This window comes from Hyperolius riggenbachi, chromosome 1 (assembly GCF_040937935.1).
Source record: "Hyperolius riggenbachi isolate aHypRig1 chromosome 1, aHypRig1.pri, whole genome shotgun sequence".
NCBI lineage: Eukaryota > Metazoa > Chordata > Amphibia > Anura > Hyperoliidae > Hyperolius > Hyperolius riggenbachi.
In genome coordinates, this window is record NC_090646.1 from 339469564 (window position 1) to 339479705 (window position 10142).

The following is a 10142-nucleotide window of genomic DNA, read 5'->3' on the forward strand; positions in this document are numbered from 1 at the left end:
CCCACTGTGTATTTCAGTTTGATACCCTTGCACTATGGCTTTCTAGATCTTCCAGAGCTCAATCTGTCCCAGCTGAACATTTGCTACTGTTTGCTCTGCATCTAAAGGTAAACATGTTAAACCATAACTACCTTATTTTATGGTAGTTATGAAGGTATTGGGTCTTATGCCATCTGCAGCATAGCATCGTAGCTGCATCCGGGACTTAGCTCACGAGTCCTTTACAGTCTTTGCTTCTTAACGCTAGGGAAAAAGATACACAATCCTTGGAAGATTGTGTTGAAAGCAGAACTCTGATTAAGAATAACCTTTGATTGGTGAGTAGAATAAGAGTATTTATAAAAAGGAAACCTACCTGTGAAGAAATTCAGTAAGTTGTGTCCTAAAAATGCACACTTGCAGCATGGGATGGGGACACTGGTAAATCATGTACTCTTTTGGGCAATGTTGACGTCTGTAGAGAGGAGTTTCTCCTTGATGAGTAAACAGTTAGTCTGACTTTGTTAGTGGCAGCCATTCGGGTATTAGGTTACCACTTGTAGGTCTATTCAAAAAAACACAGCTGTGACCTACATGAACAACCAAGCATGGGTGAGATAGCTGGGCCTCTAGAGGAATGTGACAGAGCATATGTCCTAGTTGGAGATAAGTATCTTTCATTAAAAGGTGCATCTTTCATTAAAAGAAATGGCTTTGGAATGTGAGGGTGAGCAGGATGGTGTTCAATTTAGATTAAAATACATCAATTTTCCTTCAGATCACAAGGCACTTGGAAGTCTTATTTGTACATCATATGGCTACCATGCAGACACAAATCTTTCAACCTCTTTCTTTCTCATTTCCAAGGGAAACCCCATAGCAATACATGTTCTGGCCCAGCCCTGGCAGTTTCCCACAGTGTGTGCTTTAGCCCTCTCGGCCATATCCCACTAGGGAAGGGAATACCTTAAAGGATACATGAGAAAGAAAGGAATGCAGCTTTACTTACCTGAGGCTTCTTCTCGACCCTAGAAATCGGTGTCCCTTGCTTCAGTTCCGCTGTCGTCCAGTCCTCTGCTGTCCCCTCCATAGCTGGTGGTGGGAGCGTGTACCTGCGCAGAATGCTCCCAGTGCATGCACAGAAGGCGCAAGGTCAACTACCGCTATGGAGGAGAAAGCAGAAGACTGGATGATCGCAGAACTGCGGCAAGGGACACAGACTTCTAGAGGCTAGAAGAAGCCCCGGGTAAGTAAAGCTGCTTCTTATCCCTCATATATCCTTTAATAATTGTCCTTTTGTCCTGCCCCAGTGTAACTGAAAAGTAGATGGTATGCATCCTAAACTATCTGATGAGCAAAGACCCTTGAACTCTTACAAGACTACCCCTGCTGACTCATGGGGGAACTAGAATTTTAAGATTTAGTCATATTGAACCTGGCAGCCTAGACCCCGAGTACGCTTTTGAGGCAGTACAGTATACAGTAGTCTCTTTCCTCGCTAGCCACAAAATACACATGGAGAATTTACTCCATGTACTAGAAGAGTCTCCAATTGTGGTTGGAAAGATCTCCCTTCCTGATCTTTTCATTTCCTGCTACATAGTTCCTCTAGGGTGGAGTGGAGGAAGGCAGAGCATTTAGCACCCTTTAGGTGAAGGTGGTGACCCGTTCAGTTTCAGGTATGCCTTAAAGAGACTCCGTAACAAAAATTGCATCCTGTTTTTTATCATCCTACCAGTTCCAAAAGCTATTCTAATGTGTTCTGGCTTACTGCAGCACGTTCTACTATCACCATCTCTGTAATAAATCAACTTATCTCTCTCTTGTCAGACTTGTCAGCCTGTGTCTGGAAGGCTGCCAAGTTCTTCAGTGTTGTGGTTCTGTGATGCATCTCCCCCCTCCAGGCCCCTCTCTGCACACTGCCTGTGTATTATTTAGATTAGTGCAGCTTCTCTCTGCTCTATTATCTTTTACAAGCTGGATAAATCCTCCTCTGAGCTGGCTGGGCTTTCACATACTGAGGAATTACATACAGGCAGAGCTGTCTGCACTCTGCAGGAAGAAACAGCCTGATACTTCAGTGGAAGATAGCTGCAGGGGGAAAGAAACACACAAATGATCTCTTGAGATTCAAAAGGAAGGGTGTATACAGCCTGCTTGTGTATGAATGTATTTTCTATGTGTGGACATACTGTACAGCAACCTACTTCCTGTTTTGGTGGCCATTTTGTTTGTTTATAAACAAACTTTTTAAAACTGTTTTTAACCACTTTTAATGCGGCGAGGAGCGGCGAAATTGTGACAGAGGGTAATAGGAGATGTCCCCTAACGCACTGGTATGTTTACTTTTGTGCGATTTTAACAATACAGATTCTCTTTAATGCAGTGGCCTGCTAGTATTCAGATTCTTTAAATCTCTTGCTATGACTTAGCATAGAAATAAACTAATGCTTTCCATGAGACCTGTCCTTGAGTTTTACAAGCCTGTTAGGCCCCATTTACACTTAAATAAACACTGAAGTGAGTCTAAACTCCCTTTTTTAACTTGTAGTTATGTTCATCACTATAACCCCTGCTAAAGCGCCGCTATCCCGCGGCAAAACGAGGGGTTAATACCCCCCAAATTCCCCCCCCCCCCCCTGCAAAATCCATGACTTTTAGTCGTGGATTTTGCTGCTCATGGAGGCAGAGCTGTGAGCCGCAGCTCTGCCTCCATGCGCGTCAATCTGCCAGCGGATCTCCGCCTCTCCCTGCCCCTCTCTGTGAAGGCAGATTGAGAGGGGCGGGGAGAGGCAGCGATCAGCCAGGATTGACGCGGTGAGAGGCAGACCTACAGCCATTAGCTCTGCCTCAAGCAGGAAGCGCTCCCCGGTCACTGGAGAGGGGATTTGGGGGTATTAACCCCTCGTTTTGCCGCGGGATAGCGGTGTTTTAGCAGGGGTTATAGTGATGAGCATAACTACAAGTTAAAAAAAAGGGAATTTAAAATCACTTCAGAGTCTCTTTAATCAGTTGCTCTCTGTTATAACTGAAAGGACAACTGATTTTCATAGTTATGCCCATGTTTTCCTATGGCAACTTTTACACTTAAAGAAAACCTGTACTGAAAATTAAAAGTCAAAATAAGCATACACAAGTCATACTTACCTTCCATGTAGTCTACTCCTCAGTGTCTTTCTCCTGTCCTGCATCCTGTTTGTTCACTGTGATCAAGGGAATTTTCCGTCCTCCATTTTGAAAATGGCCATTACCCATAACAGCTTTCTGGTCAGCGCACAGTTAAACTGTAACATCGCCCACTTGAGCCATAGGGAAACATGGACATTACCTGGTACATCAGTTTTCCTCTCAGCTATAACTGACAGCAACTGATATTTTACTGACAGCAACTGATATTTCAGATCTGACAAAATATTGTCAGAACTGGAAGGGATAATTATCAGAAGAAAATGGTGAGCTTCTGAGAGGAACTGATGGCAAGGTAACTATGCAATGTTCATTTGAAGTTACCTCGTGTTTATTTTAAATATTTTTACTCAGTACAGGTTCTCTTTAACGCTTTTTAACTGAAATCTTTTTCATAATGCATTGCTATGGAGAAGAAAAAAATGCATACCAACTGATTAAGTGTAAACGGGGCCTTAGGAATCTTGTTTCTAAACTCGACATTTGCTGAGAGAAAAGCCAGTCCCCTTAGTACAGCACAATACATTTTAAGGTGTGTGTGTGTGTGTGTGTGTGTGTGTGTGTGTGTGTGTGTGTGTGTGTGTGTGTGTGTGTGTGTGTGTGTGTGTGTACATCAAAACTGTGTTAATGAGCACAGTTATCAACAGAGATTCTGACGTGGGAGTGTCCAAGTTTGCCTCTAGTCAATGGATTAGTCTATATGAGGAAACAAAAAAGCTCCTACTGTGTGCAGCTCATTAATTATGCAGCAAGATGGGAAATATCTTTGATGTTTGTACTCCACAAAGAAAGTAAAGGTTCTGGGCTTGCAGATAAGTGATTTCGGTTTTTGAAATTCTGCAAATGGAAAATAATTCTTAAAATTAAATTTCAAAAATTATTTTCAGTTTAAGTGATCTATCGCTTTAGAGACTTCCCTCTTACACCGCTTACATTAAAAACGGTTCCACTGATAGCAGTTACAATACTCAGAAGGATTATTTATTTTCAGGCTTTGATTTGTGGACCTTAATTGCGCCCTAAGACATGAATTACAGAATTGACCTAAACAAACTTTAACAGATCACAGGTTATTACTCTGCCATTATTTGTGGCTCAGGTCAAGAATTAAGATTTTACTGTTGCTGGATGTGGTCTTCTGGACAGGGCTATGGAGTCTTAGTCGGGGCAATTTTGGGCCGGAGTTGGAGTCGTGGTTTTATAAACGTCGGAGTCGGGTGATCTTTGTACAAAATTCTCTCCTCTCTGCTCTAAAAGATGCACAGCAGCATATTAAAGGGGCACTATGGCGAAAAAATTTAAAATATTTGTAAACATACAAATAAGAAGTATGTTTTTTCCAGAGTAAATTGAGCCATAAATTACTTTTTTCCTATGTTGCTGTCACTTACAGTAGGTAGTAGAAATCTGAGAGAAATGACAGGTTTTGGACTAGTCCATCTCTTCATGGGGATTCTCATGGATTTATTTATTTTCAAAAGCACTTAGTGCATGGCAGTTGCTCTGTCCAACTGCCAAAAAACTGTGCGCAAGCAGGGAAGCTGGCCATCATCATTGTTTAAATCCTTTTTGGGGAATATCTTTATAAAGAATAAAAGCCTTGCTGATGATCCCCTATGAAGAGATGGACTAGTCCATTCTGTCAGTTTTCTACTACCTACTGTAAGTGACAGCAACGTAGGAGAAAAGTAATTTATGGCTCATTTTACTCTGGAAATAATGTACTTCTTATTTGTCTGTTTGCACATATTTTAAAGTTTTCGCCATAGTGCCCCTTTAACCTTTAAACAAAAAACATTTCTTTGTTACAGCTGATACAAATCCTAAAATAAATTGCACAGTTTTTACTTCCTGATTCATGGAAGCAGACATATTGTTTACAGCCTGTGCTTTCCAATAGCCTTGTCTGCTTATCTGCCATAGGCAGTCATGTGACACAGTGGAGGGATCAAATTACAACTAGAGATTATACACAAATGAGGGGGAATTACACAGGCTAAACTCTTTAAATGCATACAGGGTGCATTTCTGTCATGTTTTTCTTGTGTCCTGTGCAAGGGTTCGGGTCCACTTTAAACATCCCAAGGACACATCTATAAATATGCCACTTTTTTGAGTAGCCATATGATGATCTGGCATTATAGGATAAATCTCTTGACAGCCCAAGACCAAACCTTTAGAACAAAAGTACTAGAGATGTTTTGCTTATCACCTCACAAAACCTGTTCTAGATGATTACTGGGAATATCAAGGGTTAGTTACCTTGTAACTCAATTTTCAGTGATCTTCCAGGGCAGATATTGTCTGCTGTTATTTGGCATTAGATTACATTGGTATATTTAAACACAGTTGGGATGGCTAAAAGGGGGCCCACATTGATTTTTTTACTTAACTACAGGCTATTCTGCTTATATTAAAGTTGTGGATGAGGCATTCAACACAGTCCATACAACCTCCAATGAACAAACCTCTCAGTATCCTTTTTAGTGTCATCTTTGAGTCCCCAGGGAGAAAAGCGCTATATAAATATTATTGTTATTGTTATCTGTTAAGACCTACAAGTGGCGATTTCTCACCACTCAGTAGTTTAACATTTGATAATCTCAGTGGAGATGCCTTAGTAGAAAAATAGCTGGTATTTCAATGGGTCACCTAGCATAAGTGGAATTCTGGGTGAGCGCTATCGCCTCCCAGAAACAGTAGAGGAGCTGTGATCAGAGCTGCAACGTATAGAGGCACCTGGGAGTGGAGCAGGCTGAAATGATCTACATTATGGTAAATAGTAGTGAAGAGAAGCAAGACATACATGGCAGTACTGTGCTAGGCAGCACTAGCCCTAACTTTACTGCCCGTGTTTACTTTTGGCCTTTAGTTAGGCTTTAACCCAGAGCTTATATATAGTAGTCGAGTATGGCACCTTATTTTCTGCTCCAGAGAAAAGATTAATGATGTGCGGGAGGTTCTGATCATGTGCCTGAAGACAGAAACTGCATGTGGGCGGCAGGGGGAATGGAGAGGCATCAGCAGAGATAATGAGCTCTGAATAAAGGTGTCTTCATTCACATCCTGTAGTGAATGAGTCATAGCCTTTGCCAATGACAGCAGGTCCTCTGTGATGTTGATTCTTCCCCAACTCTCCGTGCATTCATTTCTCTTTTATATGATTTTTCCTTGTTTTTGTAGCTTAGTTATTGCTCCATAAAGTGTATCTTTCATTTTCTCCTTTGTCCCACAATCTTGTTTTCTACATATTTTTAAATTATAAACCATACCATTCATATGCATTTTCCTAATCTGCCAATACTTGCTACGGCTAATTAATGTCTGATCTGACATTCTAGAACACATACGGTAAATGTAAAATGAGATCTAATGACTTTGGATAGTATTTTCATCTTCCATTACTGCCAGCACATAGCCATCTCCTCAGCAACTGTTCAAATGATTGATCAGTTGCATCTGGAATGATCGATTAAATGATCATTTGATGTCACGGAGAAGTGTATGCATTTTTGTAGTTTATACTGTAGCTTCAGATGTGCTTGTCCCTTAAAAACCACGCCCGGACACAGATCTGAAAATTGCATCTAATAGCTTAGCAATCACTGTGCTCATGTTTGTGTGCGTTAGTTTTTTGTGAAATAGGCTTTTGCAGTTAGGGCCCATTTCCATTGTCCTAGTGACTACCTTGTCTCATCGTATCACTTCCGGATTGGGAGATGTAGAAGTGTATGGAGGGGAAGGTGGGCGGATGCGGCTGTGCGCAAGATTCTTGGATCGATATGCATGCAATAAAAACTGTTCCATTGCCGTGCATTGGTTTCAGGACACCCGCAGTGGGCCTGTTTGGTTTCAGGATGCCCCCATATGGGCCCGTTTCAATTACATGCGGCCGCATCGCACCGCGGGTGTCCTTAAAGAGACTCCGTAACAAAAATTGCATCCTGTTTTTTATCATCCTACAAGTTCCAAAAGCTATTCTAATGTGTTCTGGCTTACTGCAGCACTTTGTACTATCACAGTCTCTGTAATAAATCAACTTATCTCTCTCTTGTCAGACTTGTCAGCCTGTGTCTGGAAGGCTGCCAAGTTCTTCAGTGTTGTGGTTCTGCTATGCACTCCTCCCTCAGGGGGGAAAGAAACACACAAATGATCTCTTGAGATTCAAAAGGAAGGCTGTATACAGCCTGCTTGTGTATGGATGTATTTTCTATGTGTGGACATGCTGTACATCAACCTACTTCCTGTTTTGGTGGCCATTTTGTTTGTTTATAAACAAACTTTTTAAAACTGTTTTAAACCACTTTTAATGCGGCGGGGAGCGGTGAAATTGTGACAGAGGGGAATAGGAGATGTCCCCTAACACACTGGTATGTTTACTTTTGTGTGATTTTAACAATACAGATTCTCTTTAAACCAATGCATGGCAATGGAACAATTTCCATTGCGTTCGGAGCAGTGATTCTTGCACAGCCGCATCTGCCCCGCCGTCCCCTTCATACACTTCCGCATCTACCAATGCTGAAGTGATGCGATGTGGCCAGGTAGCTGCTCTCGCATCACTACATAGTGGAAATGGGCACTTACAGATGCTATAGTATTTATTTATCTTTTTTACACCAGCCAATCAAAAAGCTCCTACACAAAACTAAGCTCTGTTCTGTTTTCTTAGTACATGAGAGATTGTTGGTTCCCTTGAGGCAGGGAACACACTTGTCTTTCAGTTTTCTGTGCGCGTTTTCTGCACAAAAAGTGTGTTTCTATGCGGGAAAACATTTCACAGGAGCTGATGTAATTGATATTGAAAACTGACAAAATGTGCAGAATGTCAGGGTTTTTTTTGCACGTAAAAAACATATTAAAGGGAACCTAAACTGAGAAGGATATGGATTTTTCCTTTTAAAATAATACCAGTTGCCTGAATCGCCTGCTGATCCTGTGTCTCTAATACTTTTAGCCACAGCCCCTGAACAAGCATGCAGATCAGGTGCTCTGACTGAAGTCAGACTGGATTAGCTGCATGCTTGTTCCAGGGTGTGATTCAGCCACTATTGCAGTCACAGAGATCAGCTGGACTGCCAGGCAACTGGTATTGTTTAACAGGAAATATCCATATCCCTCTCAGTTAAGGTTCCCTTTAAGTGTGAACAAGCCCATTGATTAAAGAGACACTGAAGCGAAAAAAATATATATGATCTAATGAATTGGTTGTGTACTATGAATAATTACTAGAAGATTAGCAGCAAAGAAAATATTCTCATATTTTTATTTTCAGGTATATAGTGTTTTTTCTAACATTGCATCATTCTCTAATATGTGCAGATTACACAACACTCAGCATTCAAAATGATTCTTTCAGAGCAGTCTGTGAACTAATGACCTCTCCTCTGCCAGAGGAAAAGTAAATAGTTAACTAACAGTTGAGGTAATAAAAGTCAGAAAACAGCCCTCTCCACGACTTTGAAAGTCGTAGAGATAATGGCTTTTTTTGTATAGAGATAACTGGAGTTTCTTAACTCTTCCTGTACTGGAAACAATTAGACTGTATCTGATCTTAATGTTTTATTTCTTAGCTGTACTACACATACAAATCATAATATATCATAATATCATCGTTTTTTTTTTCCGCTTCAGTGTCTCTTTAACATGCGTTCTTTCTGTGCAGAAAACGCGCACGAAAAAAGTCAAGTGTGTTCCCTGCCTGAAACTATTTTCCTGCAACTCATTTCACATTGAACATTAGCATTGAAAATAAAACAAATATAGTTGGTTGCTATGGGCAATAAGCACAAATATTTCCCACAGATGAGACTCTGCTGCAGTTTTATCGGTCTCACAGGAAAAGCTGTTCTGTGTTAGTTGGAGACTGGTACCACTAGTCCAGACACCAATATGGCACGATTAGAGATGAATATTGGCCAATGGAGCAGCTTTGGCACAATTTATGACTCTGGTTTGAGCTTCATTCTATATTCATAAGAAAAAAGGCAAATTCGAAGAAAAATAACCTTCAAGTTAGACATGAAGCAGCCATAGGTAGGTATCCTTTCAGCAGCTTTGTTCTAAACAGGAAAGGCTGGTAGGAGTGCAATTATTACAGGACAAGGCCCAATTGCCCACACGTGCAACAACACAAGACCACAGGGAATGTTTCTTTTGATCTTTCAAAGCAAATTAAAAGCAAGTAGTGAAAGGTATTTAATATGAATTACAATAGGTACTATAACATGGGGGGTATTCAAGTGCATTATGGCGCTTAGCACAGTGCTCTGCTGATGTCCATGGAGAAAGGAAGGCATAGTGAGTGAAAACAACTAGTTTATCTGTGGTAGGTAAAACAGCAGTCATCTGTTGCCCTGGGTAACTTTGATCTAATTTATCTGGGGGCAGTATTTTATTGTGTGACATACATTTGTCTGACTTGTTTACGTATGCTATTAATAGCACTGAAATACTCATTTTTTTTTTCTTCCTTTTTTTCCATGGTGACCCAGTCCTGCAGGTTCTTCCCAGTCTCCACTCAAGAGATTCTGCTCCACAGAAGCTATAGCCGAACTGCTGCAGAAAAGGGAATTGCCCAAGAATTGTTCTCATGCCCCATTCCCTCTGGACCTCTAGGACTTGCACAGCGTTCAGCATCTGTTGCACTTTATTACTTGAACTTGATTCTGGCTCCACTTCATTTTGTCTGGCTGTATTCTACATGTATTATAACCAAGAGGTGGAGGCCCCATCATCAGCCCTATCTGAGCCCTTGTACACAATGAAATGCAAAATGGGAAGGGAAATGGAGTACTGAACTCCTACCGAGCCCAGCTGTCGTGTGTGCACTTGGAGAAAAGGAGCCATGTGTTGACTACCACAGGTTGTTTATTTTCTCCTTAGTGATTAAACGTTTATTTGGTTTCCACTAGATTTTGTTTCTGACCATTGACTTTTCTATGTATTGACAGGGCAGTGCTTTGGCAGATTTTAAA

The 10142-nt window shown here is 41.1% G+C and overlaps 1 protein-coding gene across 1 annotated transcript in view; it reads left to right on the top strand.

Annotated features, from left to right (window-relative positions):
* STK11 (serine/threonine kinase 11) overlaps positions 1 to 10078 on the top strand; it is an 83900-nt gene extending 73822 nt beyond the window's left edge. Inside the window, exon 10 of the mRNA XM_068233988.1 lies at positions 9660 to 10078. The gene's annotated coding sequence lies outside the window, so the exon portion shown is untranslated. The remainder of the gene's footprint in view (positions 1 to 9659) is intronic.
* Positions 10079 to 10142: the final 64 nt, after the last annotated feature.